The following is an 11,871-nucleotide window of genomic DNA, read 5'->3' on the forward strand; positions in this document are numbered from 1 at the left end:
TGATGCTGACTGCACTGGGAGCATGTCAGAGAACAGCGGATGTGTGCACTACTTGAGCATGACATATCTGCTGAAGAAGTTTTTTTTTTTTTGCTGCATTGAGGGAATATCAAGAAGAAACAGAACACCTGTCTCTAAAACTATGGAGAATGCCAGTGAGCACAAGCCGATTGTGTTTAACGTGTGTGTAATTGTGTAAGCTGTGAACCGTGTCCACCTTCCACACTTGGCGGTCATGCACCATGTTTCCCGTGACCTTGCTATACATCGGAAATCTACAATGATTTGTGTAGTTTCATTTCACTTTCTAATTAAATATATTAGTGTTTTGTTGCTCATTGTACTTATTTCATTTGCAAGATTATTGTCTTTAAATTTACTTTCCCCCACATTTCACATTAGTTGGTGTTTGTTTTTGTTTTCGTGTGTGTCTTCTCCAAAACACACTTATGCATAAACCTGAGTCTTTAATATATTTTCAAAATAGAAAAAATAACATTAAGAAGCATAAAGGACCATATATTTAGTCACATAAATGCTTCTTTTCTTTATACTAAAGAGATTTATGCATGTTATTAATTGTGGATCTACTGCATATGCTCTGTTGCAATTGAGTTTGCTGAAATTATATGTATATTTTCCTTTTCTGTTCAGTTTATTCTCCTACCGGGAAATTAACATGAATTAAAAGTAACAAACTGTAAAACACGCAGCATAACAGACTCAATAAAGGCAGCACACCGGGGGGAAGAGACCCAGAACAGTACATACTATATGTATAAATATGCATGTGGGTATAAGCTTATTCTTTATTTGACTTTGTTCCATTCAAACACAAATACACTAAATAAATAACTAAAATAGGCTTGAGGTGGTACAGTGTAATATATATGGACACCGGAGAGAAAACGGAGACGACAATAAAAGCTCAGCAGAATCAACTCAGGATTGCTATGTCTTGTTTAGTGCACAGTTTGTCAACATTTCCTGCCTCATGAGACAGTTTTAGACCTTGAACTTTTCCAAATGGATGATATTGAAATGCTGGTGTATTACATATGTAAAATTGCCCTGTCTGTACATCTCTTAGAGTGAGATATATTGCTTCTATGAACTCTGCTTTATCCTACCACCCCAAAGGACTGGAAAAATCTGTTTTCTCTCCCAGGCATAGCTAAATGTGTTTTAAAACCAGTTTCCACGTGGCTAATGAAAAAAATGTCTATTCTATTCAAAGCTTTTAAAATGTTCCAGTTTTTCCCCACACATTTATGTGAAATAGCTTGGTTCTTTAGATGCCATCAGGATCAAATATAACCCTGACTTACAAAGAGTAGCATATTTTATTTCTCTGAGGCTCACAGAGTTGTGTTAAAGTAAAAATAAAAAGTCACTAAGATCTAGGCTTAACATTTGTTCTCTCATTAATGGCTCTCGTCCTAAAGTTGTCACATATCAGAAAAGTTATATAGTCATCTCACACTTGACCTGAGCATCACAAAAACAAATGTCTGTCCACAAGTAGGATGTTTTATTACAAACCTGAGAGAAAAGTCAAATGCAAGATCTCTCACACACACACACACACACAAAATTACAGCTCCCAGTAAAAAAAATTAGCTCAATGTTCAGTCTAACAAAGATCTTCAGCTCAAAGCAGAACAGGCAATATAAAGACACACACATTCATCATGCAGGGAGCTTATCTGCATGATCCAAAGTCACTTTACTAAGACTAGACCAGTCAGAGAAGAGCTGGTCTGGTTCTTGAATAGAGATCTAATCACGGCATGTTGAGAAATAAAAAAATACAATAAAAATATTATAAAGGAGATATTGAATCCAATACGTCAAAGCATGAATACTTTGTCCCCATATGGCAGTTTCATACAATATTGCATCTTTGTACAGGGCTTTATTTCTAATACTTCATAATTTATTTATTTTTTGTGGTTCTCAGATATAAAATATCTAACTTAATAACTTAAAGACACATGGTGGTAGCTCACATGGTTCTGTCCACTTGTTGCAGTACTGGCAATTTGATTCCTTGTTCCTGCTGTTCCAGGAATCGTCGTCAAACCTAAGTTTCTAACTTGCACTTTGTTCATTAAAAGGTTTAAATAATGTGAGTATTTTATGTTACACTTGACCTGACTTCAATTTCAAGGCCAGATAATAGTGAGATCTCATCGTTACCATAACTTGGATCCCAATACCTCCCTAAATATCTTGAAAACTGTACTGAAACGATACCACAGCAAAAAACTAGTGATAATTTCTCTGTTATTGATGCTTCATATTATTCCTAAGACAGGAGAAAAAGTTCAGACTTCAACACTCAGACTAAGAAGAGAAGACAGTTTTCCTCTGGGTCTCTTTGCTTCAAAACTTCCCACCAAGTTTCAGATCTTGTGATTGGGGAAAGAGTTTAATAAGGTTTGGGGCTTTATCGTCTTTCACTATGGGAATTTCATAAGTGTAGTTTGCACCATGTGGTGACCACAGTCTTATTAAAATTTCTCCTCATTGATTGCTTATTAGATGACCATTCGGAGCAGTCAGTGACCTAAAGATCCCCATTGGTCTCCTTGACTGTATGATTAAAGTTTGAATTGGACATTATTTCATGTTTATGAGCTGTGGAAAGTAAAAAAAAAAAACCCAGCAAGGAATTAGAAATGAATTCAAATGATCTTTTTTTTCTTTTGCTGTCATTCAGTCGTTTACAGGGACGTGAAAGTTACAATACAGTGAGAATGTAAAAGTGCAATGCTAGTGGCTCTGTGAGGCAAAACCTAGCTGATGTTTAGCAGGTGTAATGTTAAATTAGTCATGTGCCTTTGCATAGTAACATGCAAAATAACTAATATTTACGGCAGAGCTGAAGCTAATTCATCCTATAATTCTATAATAAATAATTTTCATTATTTTTGATATAATCTATAGTTCAAATCCTCTAACCTCATTGACACTACAGGTTTTTTGTCCCTTTCATCTGCATGTTTACCAGATGTCTGTCATCTTGGTAACAATCATGTGCTTCATACTCTTCCACCAGGAACCGTACTGAGCCTTTGTTGTCATGGAAACAGACACAAGGTTATACCTGAGGAACCAGGATGGTTTAGGAAAGCAAACTACTTGGTTAGGTTTGGGAACAAAGTGACTTGGATAGGTTTAGAAAAAGATTGTGGTTTGGGTTAAAATGTCACCAAAGTTATAATAATAAACACAATGTTCAGCTTGTTAAACAGAGACACACACGCACACACACACACACAAAACACATTTTACACAGAAATCGAAAACCAATCTCTTGTGGGGAAAGTCCTGTGTTTTCTGACCCATCCATCCCACCCTCCTCCTGCTAAAGTGGACTTTGTCACCCTGTCAACAAATGGTCATCTTTGCTCATGTCATAATTACAACAGTACAGTTACTAGAGCTCACCTAACAATAAGATGAATAATAACAATAATTCTCAGAATAATCTGCTGGTATAAATAACATCGGGACTCATTTTGCAAGGACAGTCTAGGACAGTCTGGGACCTTAATCACCAAAGTCAATACAAATCATCCTGAGGGGGCATGAATGTCTTTACCAAATGTCTTAGAAGGTCATCCAGTAGTCGTAGGGACATTTCACCCAGTACCACAAATGTTATGGTGACAATCCTGGTGTTAAAGGGGCTTATCTGACCAAGTTTGTCTGTACAAGATTTCCTGACAGGCCATTCAGTAGTTCTCCAAGATCTGAAAGTAGACTGCCAGATATTCAGTTTCTCATTTTCAGCCTCTTTAATCTTATGTCAGTAGTTATTATATTATGGTATTTGCATGGTCAGTTATCATCTTTACAGCTCATCTACTGTACACTCAAAAATGAAATATAATATATATATAATGACTTGAAATATTTCATTAGTGGAAAACTGTCAAGAAATCTAAAAGTACACATATATGTCTGTCATAGCACCTGTAATATTTAGGATCTGAACAGTACATCTAACTATAATGAACAGTACAGGTGTTCTATAGATTTATAAGTTAAAAAGTTGAGTAACTCACTGTATAATACACTTCTCCCTCTACAGTGGCAGTTTGACAAAATAAAGGCAGTTTTCTACGACACAAGAAAACACAAGTGCTGACTAGTTGCAGAAAAAGCACCTCACACATAAAATGTTAGCTTGTGATCTACGAGCTGAATAGAGATTTAACAAGACCGAGGATTTTGATGAAGTGGGCAGGACTGCTGACGACTTCTCTGTCCACTTAGTTGGAGCAGAGAGCTTTAGTGATGCATCATTACTCGTGTGAAAAGCATGGCCGAATTAAAGCTCACACCACCATCAGTATATCACGACGGCTGAATTACCTGACATCTCCTTTGGGTGCTGCTTCATCTAAGTATTTCTCAGCCCACATCAGCAAAAGGGCCTGAGACTGCTCAAGAAACCCATGTAAGGCACCTGGCTGCCTTTAGAAAAGTTCAGTTATGTGGGACCCCAGAGGTCCAAGCCCAGATTCACTTGGACCTGTTATAGCCACACAGCGGCAGGTTGTCAGAACAGCACGAGCTACAATTTGCTAGATTGTCCTATGAAATCTGCTAAATGGGAACGTCAGGTTTCTTCCCTCTGGCATGAAACCGAACAGGGTTGAGAAACCAGTTTTCCCGTGCTCGTCTTCTAGAGCTCCCTGAAAACACACGACTACATTTTCAGTTTATGTCTTTACTTGCTAATTAGACTAAAAATAGTGTTGATGTGGGCGTCCTGTTGTAATGACCCGCAGAGAACTGAAGGATAATATTGTATAATAAACTAATTGTATAACTAAAGTAAAAAATAGAGGTTTTGAGGAATCATTTAAAATACCAACATATTAAAACACTGTATTACAGATAATGTATTGATCCACAGTCATATTCACATCCATGTGCAATTTAAAGTATTTAAGTTAAAAGTATGTCGTTCATAAAGGTATTGATGATATTACAGCTGCAAGCAGCATTTTAATGTTGTCGTTTTCTACTCAACATACTCATCATACAATGTGTTTTTAGTGTAACACCTTCGGCAACCTTTCACAAATATGCAAATATAGTATTATATACTTTACTATAAAACATCTCTTTATTTATTGTGCATTTGGAAAAAAGTGAAAGGAAAAAAAAAAAAAATTCACACATTGCCTCCGCTAATTAGTTATGGAGCTACAGCCTCTGGTCACTTAGCACCCATAGCCGCAAAACTGATATATTAGCTTGCAAGCAAATGCAAACATTGCTTAGGTTGAAGAAGCACTTATTCAGAAATCAAACCTCTTAGTCCCGGAGGCATTTGTTTCTTTCAGTTTGTCGCTGAGGAATGCTCCCAGCAGACACATTTGGCATTGACTGTGCTGTTGTTGATAACAAAACCTGGCAAAAACAATCGCAGCTTAAATTCATTGCAGCATATTAATTTGGTTTTGCTGGTTATTACCGTTGGCTCCCATCAGCGGAATTTTTCTCCTGGTGTTATTCTGTCATTTTGTCAAGCGGTGCAGCTGGATCAAAGATGCACAGATTTTCTAAAAAAAATGATGTCGTGCTCGTGCTGTGGAGGCCTGTGTTTCTGTGGCAGTGGGAGCTTCTCCTGCAGCCCCTGTGTGTGTTGCCTGCACCTCTAGCAGTCTGAGCAGCAGCTGATCAGTTATAGTTTTGGACCCCTCCTTTCCCGTTTTCACCTCTTCACTTTGAGATATTGCTGGACAATGTGTTGGACAATAAATTTACAGTTTATATATGAGCAGCTGCCAGAGCTTATATATGTTCGAACTTACCTTAAAGCATGACTTTCCAAAGCCTGACCTCACATACTGCATCACAACAGAGCAATATATGGAAAATTACTGCACAGTTGACATTTTGTGTTTGACTTGTCTTAATAGCATTTTACACTGCATGTGTAAGTCCATGTTGTATCCATTCTGTTCTTTGTGTGTTAACTGTTAACTACTGATTTTCACACCCAAAACGTAATAATCAAGGCATTAATCCAGATCTGTCTGTCTGTATAATATTAATGCTTATTTCTGGACTTAGGCTGGATCAGAGGAGAATAAAAATGTTTAGTCAATTTGAAAGACAATTTATTTAATATGGCTTTTAGAAAGATGGAGGATGTGTTTTAAATCGAGGTTTGAGATCTAGAGGAAAGACAAACCCTTCTAAAATCTTCAGTGTTGATGTTAGTATGAAACAAATAGCTCACACAGTTTGGCTTCATATTATAAAGCCTGTGACCCTGCAGTGCATCTTGGATAACAGCAGTGTGCTGTTGAAATGGCTGTCTCTGCAGCATTTTGTTTATCCAGGTCATGCAGCAGCTGTGTAACAGAAGCAACTATGCAGTTCTTAAGAATGCCTCACTACCTATTTATGAAGGTTCAGCAGTTTGAGAATAAAATCAAAAGAGCTACAGCAGTGTTAACAATATACACACACCATGAGGACTTTTGGGACAAATAATTTAAAAAAGGTTGTTTTTGCCCCCCCTCCCTTCCCCCTTCGTGAATTTTGCTTGTGTTAGTTGCAATTTGAGGAACTACCTGAAGATGGTAGTAACAATCCACCACAGAGTTTCAAAAGCAGGCTGCCTCTGAATTATGAGCATTGTTAATCCGTCACCTCAGCCAGTTTGGTTTGTATTCTCATTGTACTTCACTTTCCTGCCCCTCTAGAGTAGTGTATTAAGGACATCCACCCATGTGCTGGCACAGCAGCGAGATCATGCCATATAGCCGCTACACCAAGAGGGGACCTCATTTCTGTGTGAAGTCGGTGCTCAAACCAACATTATATTCATTCACAAATTCGGTCTCTCACCATCCTCCGTCTATGGAATCTGTATTTTTGTAGCGTTGAAGGTGATTTACATTTCGAAATTGAAAATGCATGTTACACAAACTGTAAGGCCAGCAGGATTAAACAGAAAGAGGTTATATATTTTAATGCGTATAATAAATCTTTTAATGAGACTGTAAGGTCAAAAACTACCAAGGATTCATGATGTCATATAGTTTTTGTGGTGAATACTGCACGTACAGCACAGCTACCTTAGCACTTCACCACCTTGTTATGTATTGGCACTTAGCAGTTTGTCTTTATGGCAGAACTGACACGACATGCATTTGAGAACAATGGTGCTATTCGTCCTGTGGGGTTATCATTCTCTAAAGACCAGAGCCTCGTCCAGTAAAAGCACGAGAGGGTAAATGGAAAACGTCAGACCCAGAAATGGTCATTTTAATGTGATAAAACCAGGCAAATACACGTTAGAACAATAAAAGCTGTGGGAAGTCTATATGTCTACAGATCCGTCGGTGCATGGAGGCACACAGAGTATAATAACAGGATCAGGGTCTTGGAGCAAAGGCCACCTCTGTAGTCTTTTCAATGCCAGTAGGCCTGAAACATAGATCGTACTGGAAAACTGCCTGTTTTTATACCCCAGTATAAGCAACCTGATTATGGATGTTAATGTTTCACCATGTACAAAACCTTCAAAAATCATCATAATGTAGATAATCCTAGTATATTCTCCTCCTACGCTTGTATGAAAAAGTCTTACATATAGGTTAAGCATTGTTTTTCACCCTACTCATTCAAAACATTGCTCTCTTAATCACAGATAGCTGCTAACATGCATTATCATTATGCTTTGACCATTTCTAAAAAATTAGATGCATGTAATGTTGCTGATGAAGGACCTTGAGATTATTCTGCTGCAGTTGCTCTAAGTAAGGCTATCAATTACAGCTCTAAAATGTAAAGTATATTTAGTACTTAATTATAGTTTATTATACATAATTAACTTAATTAATAATAGTCTTCTTATAACAATCACATGGGTGAATGATTTATAGAGAAAGCTGTTAAGCGGGTCTGCCTTCACTCAGAGGATAGAGGGTAAGTAGCTCACTGGCTAACAACCTGCAGAATCACAATAAACCGAGGAACAATCTCCCACAAAGGCTCTTCTCTGGTGGCAGCATCGCTTGCTTTAAGGCCAAGCCGCTGCTCTAGGGGGTCTTGCTGGAGTGTTACAATGAATCAGAGTGAAAAGCTGGACTATAAAGACTGAGATTTTCCTAATTTGTTTGATTTATCCTGCGCTGTTATTACAGTCAAACTAACCCAGAGCTGCTCTGTTGCTAAACATGAGTGTCCTGCTGGTATGTGGGCATTCTGGCATCTGACTCTACAGCTTCATATGTGTGTCCATCCACTTTACTGGCTTTACACTTAGGTGCCCTGGCATCTTGCCTCTGACTGTGAGTTTCCAGCTACTGACTTTGGTTGTTCTACCTCTATAGCCCCCTGGTCAGACAGCTATGTTTAGCTCTCCTGCAGTTATTAGCACTGGCACCTCACAGCCAAAAAGCTTATGAAACTGATTAAATTTGCATTGGCCTTAGTTTCAAGATTTTGTGCAAATGCCTCCATCATTAGTTTTGTTTAATAACTTCTAATGATAAAATAATTTTACCTCCAGTACTCAGGTGTTTCTAAAGATATAGCCATAAGTAATCTTAACTGTAATCTTCAGTAGGTTTAAAGTAAAAAAAAAAATAAATAAAAACAGACATTACACACACACACCATGATTATGCCACATTATTAGTGGTGTGTTATTAAAAGAGTTTTTCCAACAAGCAATTGAAACTGGATGCAAAGCTAAGATGTGTTATAATTGCAGCTGCACTAGAACATCAGCTGGAAACTTTGTAGGTTCTTGAGCAGCATGTTACACTAACGTTTCCCTTTATTTGGCCTCTCCAGCCTAGTGCAGTTAGCCTCATGTGAAGCGAAGTCTTTGTGTTATGTGGCTGATTTATTGCTCATTTTCTGCTGCAACTGATCAAATTCCTTTTGAACTGTGCAGGCATTTTAGTTTTTTTGCTCCTCAGCAACATCATACTGAAATAAAACATAATATTCAGATATAATTAAATTACTGGTGTTGATGTTAACAGTTCAGCTCGACCTGTTCTTGGTTTTGACTTGCTGGACCTGGCTTACTATAAAAAACAGTTTATAAAGTTGTTTTTTTTTTTTTTTTTTTTACCTCTACCAGTCACTGGGGAGGGCAGAGGATGTGTAGGAATATAGAGAAATACTTGAAATTTTCTAATAATTGATTAAAAAAATAATCTCACACTTTGTCTTGCACAATGAGTATATCGACAAAAGAACTAAATTATCCAAAGTTCTAAATTTAATTATATGAACCACTGGAGCTCAAATCCTTAGATCCTGCTAATCAATATATTATTTTAATGCAACTATATGAAGGATTTAAAATGTAAAACTTTTGTATTGCCCCAAATATCCTGTGAAAGACAGAGTTAGTTTGCAGCTAGCTTTGTTTCTGAGGAGAGAGAGACCGAACAACAATCTTGGCCTTGTTTTGTTGTTGTTTTTGTCTTTAAGTTGAAGAAATGAATGATTTAATACAGCTTTATATCAAACTGGAACAGGTGTGCTTAATATCTTTATTACACAATGTAATCTTGTATCCTATATTCTTTCTCTACAAATATGTTTTCGCCGCGGCTGTTAACAGGTTTAATAGAGGCCATTTTTATTCTGTGCTGAAAATTGGAAAGCGTGATGTTTTTGTACGGTGTGACATGTATTGCTTTAACAATTTGTCCTTACTGTAGTTAACACACAGGATTTAGTGTGTTTTCCTGAAAAGAGGCTTGATATGTTGCTGTAGCACTGTCCGTGGTTTGTCAGTAGCCTAACTACTGACCAGTAGCCACTGTGTGGGGATTTGTGTTGACATTAAGGTTGCTTTCCAGTATCTCAGTTCATTTGTCCTGAACGTATGTTGACAAACATTACAGACATGACGTTCTGAGCTTTTTTCGGCAGCATTTCTGTGAAAGCACATTTCCATACTCCTGCACTGAGAGAATGAACCGACTGTCAGAGAACTGCCTTAAGCTTCAGTATTGCTGCCAGACATTTCTCTCACTCTCTCTCTCTCTCTCTTTTTCTGTTTTTCACACAAAGTGTTGAATGGCACTGTAGATGTTGAGAATGGAAATTTATGCAAGGGAATGCTGTTTTGTTCCTCTTCCAGTGCAGTCCTTCAGTAAATATACATAACAGACTATGGAGAGTTTAGTTCTTGCTAACTTAAGCTTAATATGCACACAGAGGAAAAACAGAAGAAGATCGGGAGGTGTCTTTTTATAAAGCAAACAGTCATCAGTAAAAGCAGCAGTGTTGCTACAGACCATTATTTTAGCTCACTCAGAATCATGATGTCTTGATTTACCAAGGCAACTGTCAGTCAGTATCTCCGTCCTTGGATATGTTATTGAAGACAAGGGGAAATGCTGCTTGCTGGGACGACTGTAGCCTGAAGGTAAAGACAAAGGTGCTTGTGACCAGAAGGCAAAAAGGAAGATTACTGGGCTAGGGAATTGTGAACTAGAAAAGAAATTGAGTCATACTCAGCCATACCTCAAGAATGAACATCTAAATGCTCTTTAGCAAGACTGGAGCCAGTTTGCTCAATACACCTAGAGTAGAAAACAGTATTGGGTTTTGCATATAAACATAATTTATTTGCCCAGCTAAAAATGTGTAAATGTGTGGCAGGACGTTGCAAAGTAAAACTTGTACTGTACAAAAAAAAAAAAAAAAATTCATGGATAAAAAAGGGTTTAAAAAGAAAACAAACCTCTAAGCTCATGGTCTTTATGCTGGATTCACCCAAAGAAGATCTGATTTCAAAGACTTGTTTTATGTGTCTGCTATATTTTGACAGCTGGTAGGCAACCTCTACCTTTACTTTGAAAAATGTCTTATAAAGCCCTGCGAACACACGCACACACACACACACACACACACACACATACAGTTCTAGTTCTGTTTTGAGAACTCTTGCTGTGTTTTGTAGCACAATTAGGCAGAAAAATGATTATAAATATCAAATATTTTCAGTTATTACATGCCTAACCCTGACCTAGTTGAAAGTCAGAGTCCTCAAGAAGATAACAGCACACCCACTCACAAACACAACAACAGTTAATGGGTTAACACTGAACTAATGGAATCAGTGAATCAGCCACTTACAGGACCGTCATGTCTTTTTAACTTACACCACCGAATGCTACAGGACCCCATTCTATCAAATCACCTTCCACCTAACATGCAAACATGCGGCTCGAGACCAGTGTTTCTCATTTTTCTGCAGTGACTACAGTGGGAATAAAAACCTGAAATATTAACTTTATACTTTTACTTCATGGCCAAATTATTGAAAATTGCCTCGCATCACCCCTTGGATGTTTATGACTTGGCTTACAGGCATTAATGTATGACTGGAGGAAATGCAAGAATAACATATACTTACGACACCTTTGGAGCAGCATTTTTAATTTTCTAGTTAATGAAACGACATACCCCATTGGTATTATGTGATTCCAAGTGGCTGGAACTGTGGAAACTGGAATTGCTGGACATCTGTATTGATTTTATGTGGTTTTGTCTGAAGCTAAACTGAGTGTAGTGTCAACAATTTATACTTTTTTTATGGTAATTGTTCAAGATGCTTTACATGTTAGCTCAGGGCCCTGTGACTACAGGTTTCTGGCAGATGTGATACCTGATTGAGGCAAATTATAGAGGTCCATTGGGGACACTCTCCCCGGTAACCAAGGCAAGCTGCGGTCCAGCAGACTCATTACAACTGGTCACCATGGGCTTCCATGCATGTACTTCTAATGAGACCAAATAAATGAGTGGAAATCTTTCAGTATGGAAAATGGGCTACCACTAGGGTACAATAGACTCCAAACT

This window comes from Mastacembelus armatus, chromosome 3 (assembly GCF_900324485.2).
Source record: "Mastacembelus armatus chromosome 3, fMasArm1.2, whole genome shotgun sequence".
NCBI lineage: Eukaryota > Metazoa > Chordata > Actinopteri > Synbranchiformes > Mastacembelidae > Mastacembelus > Mastacembelus armatus.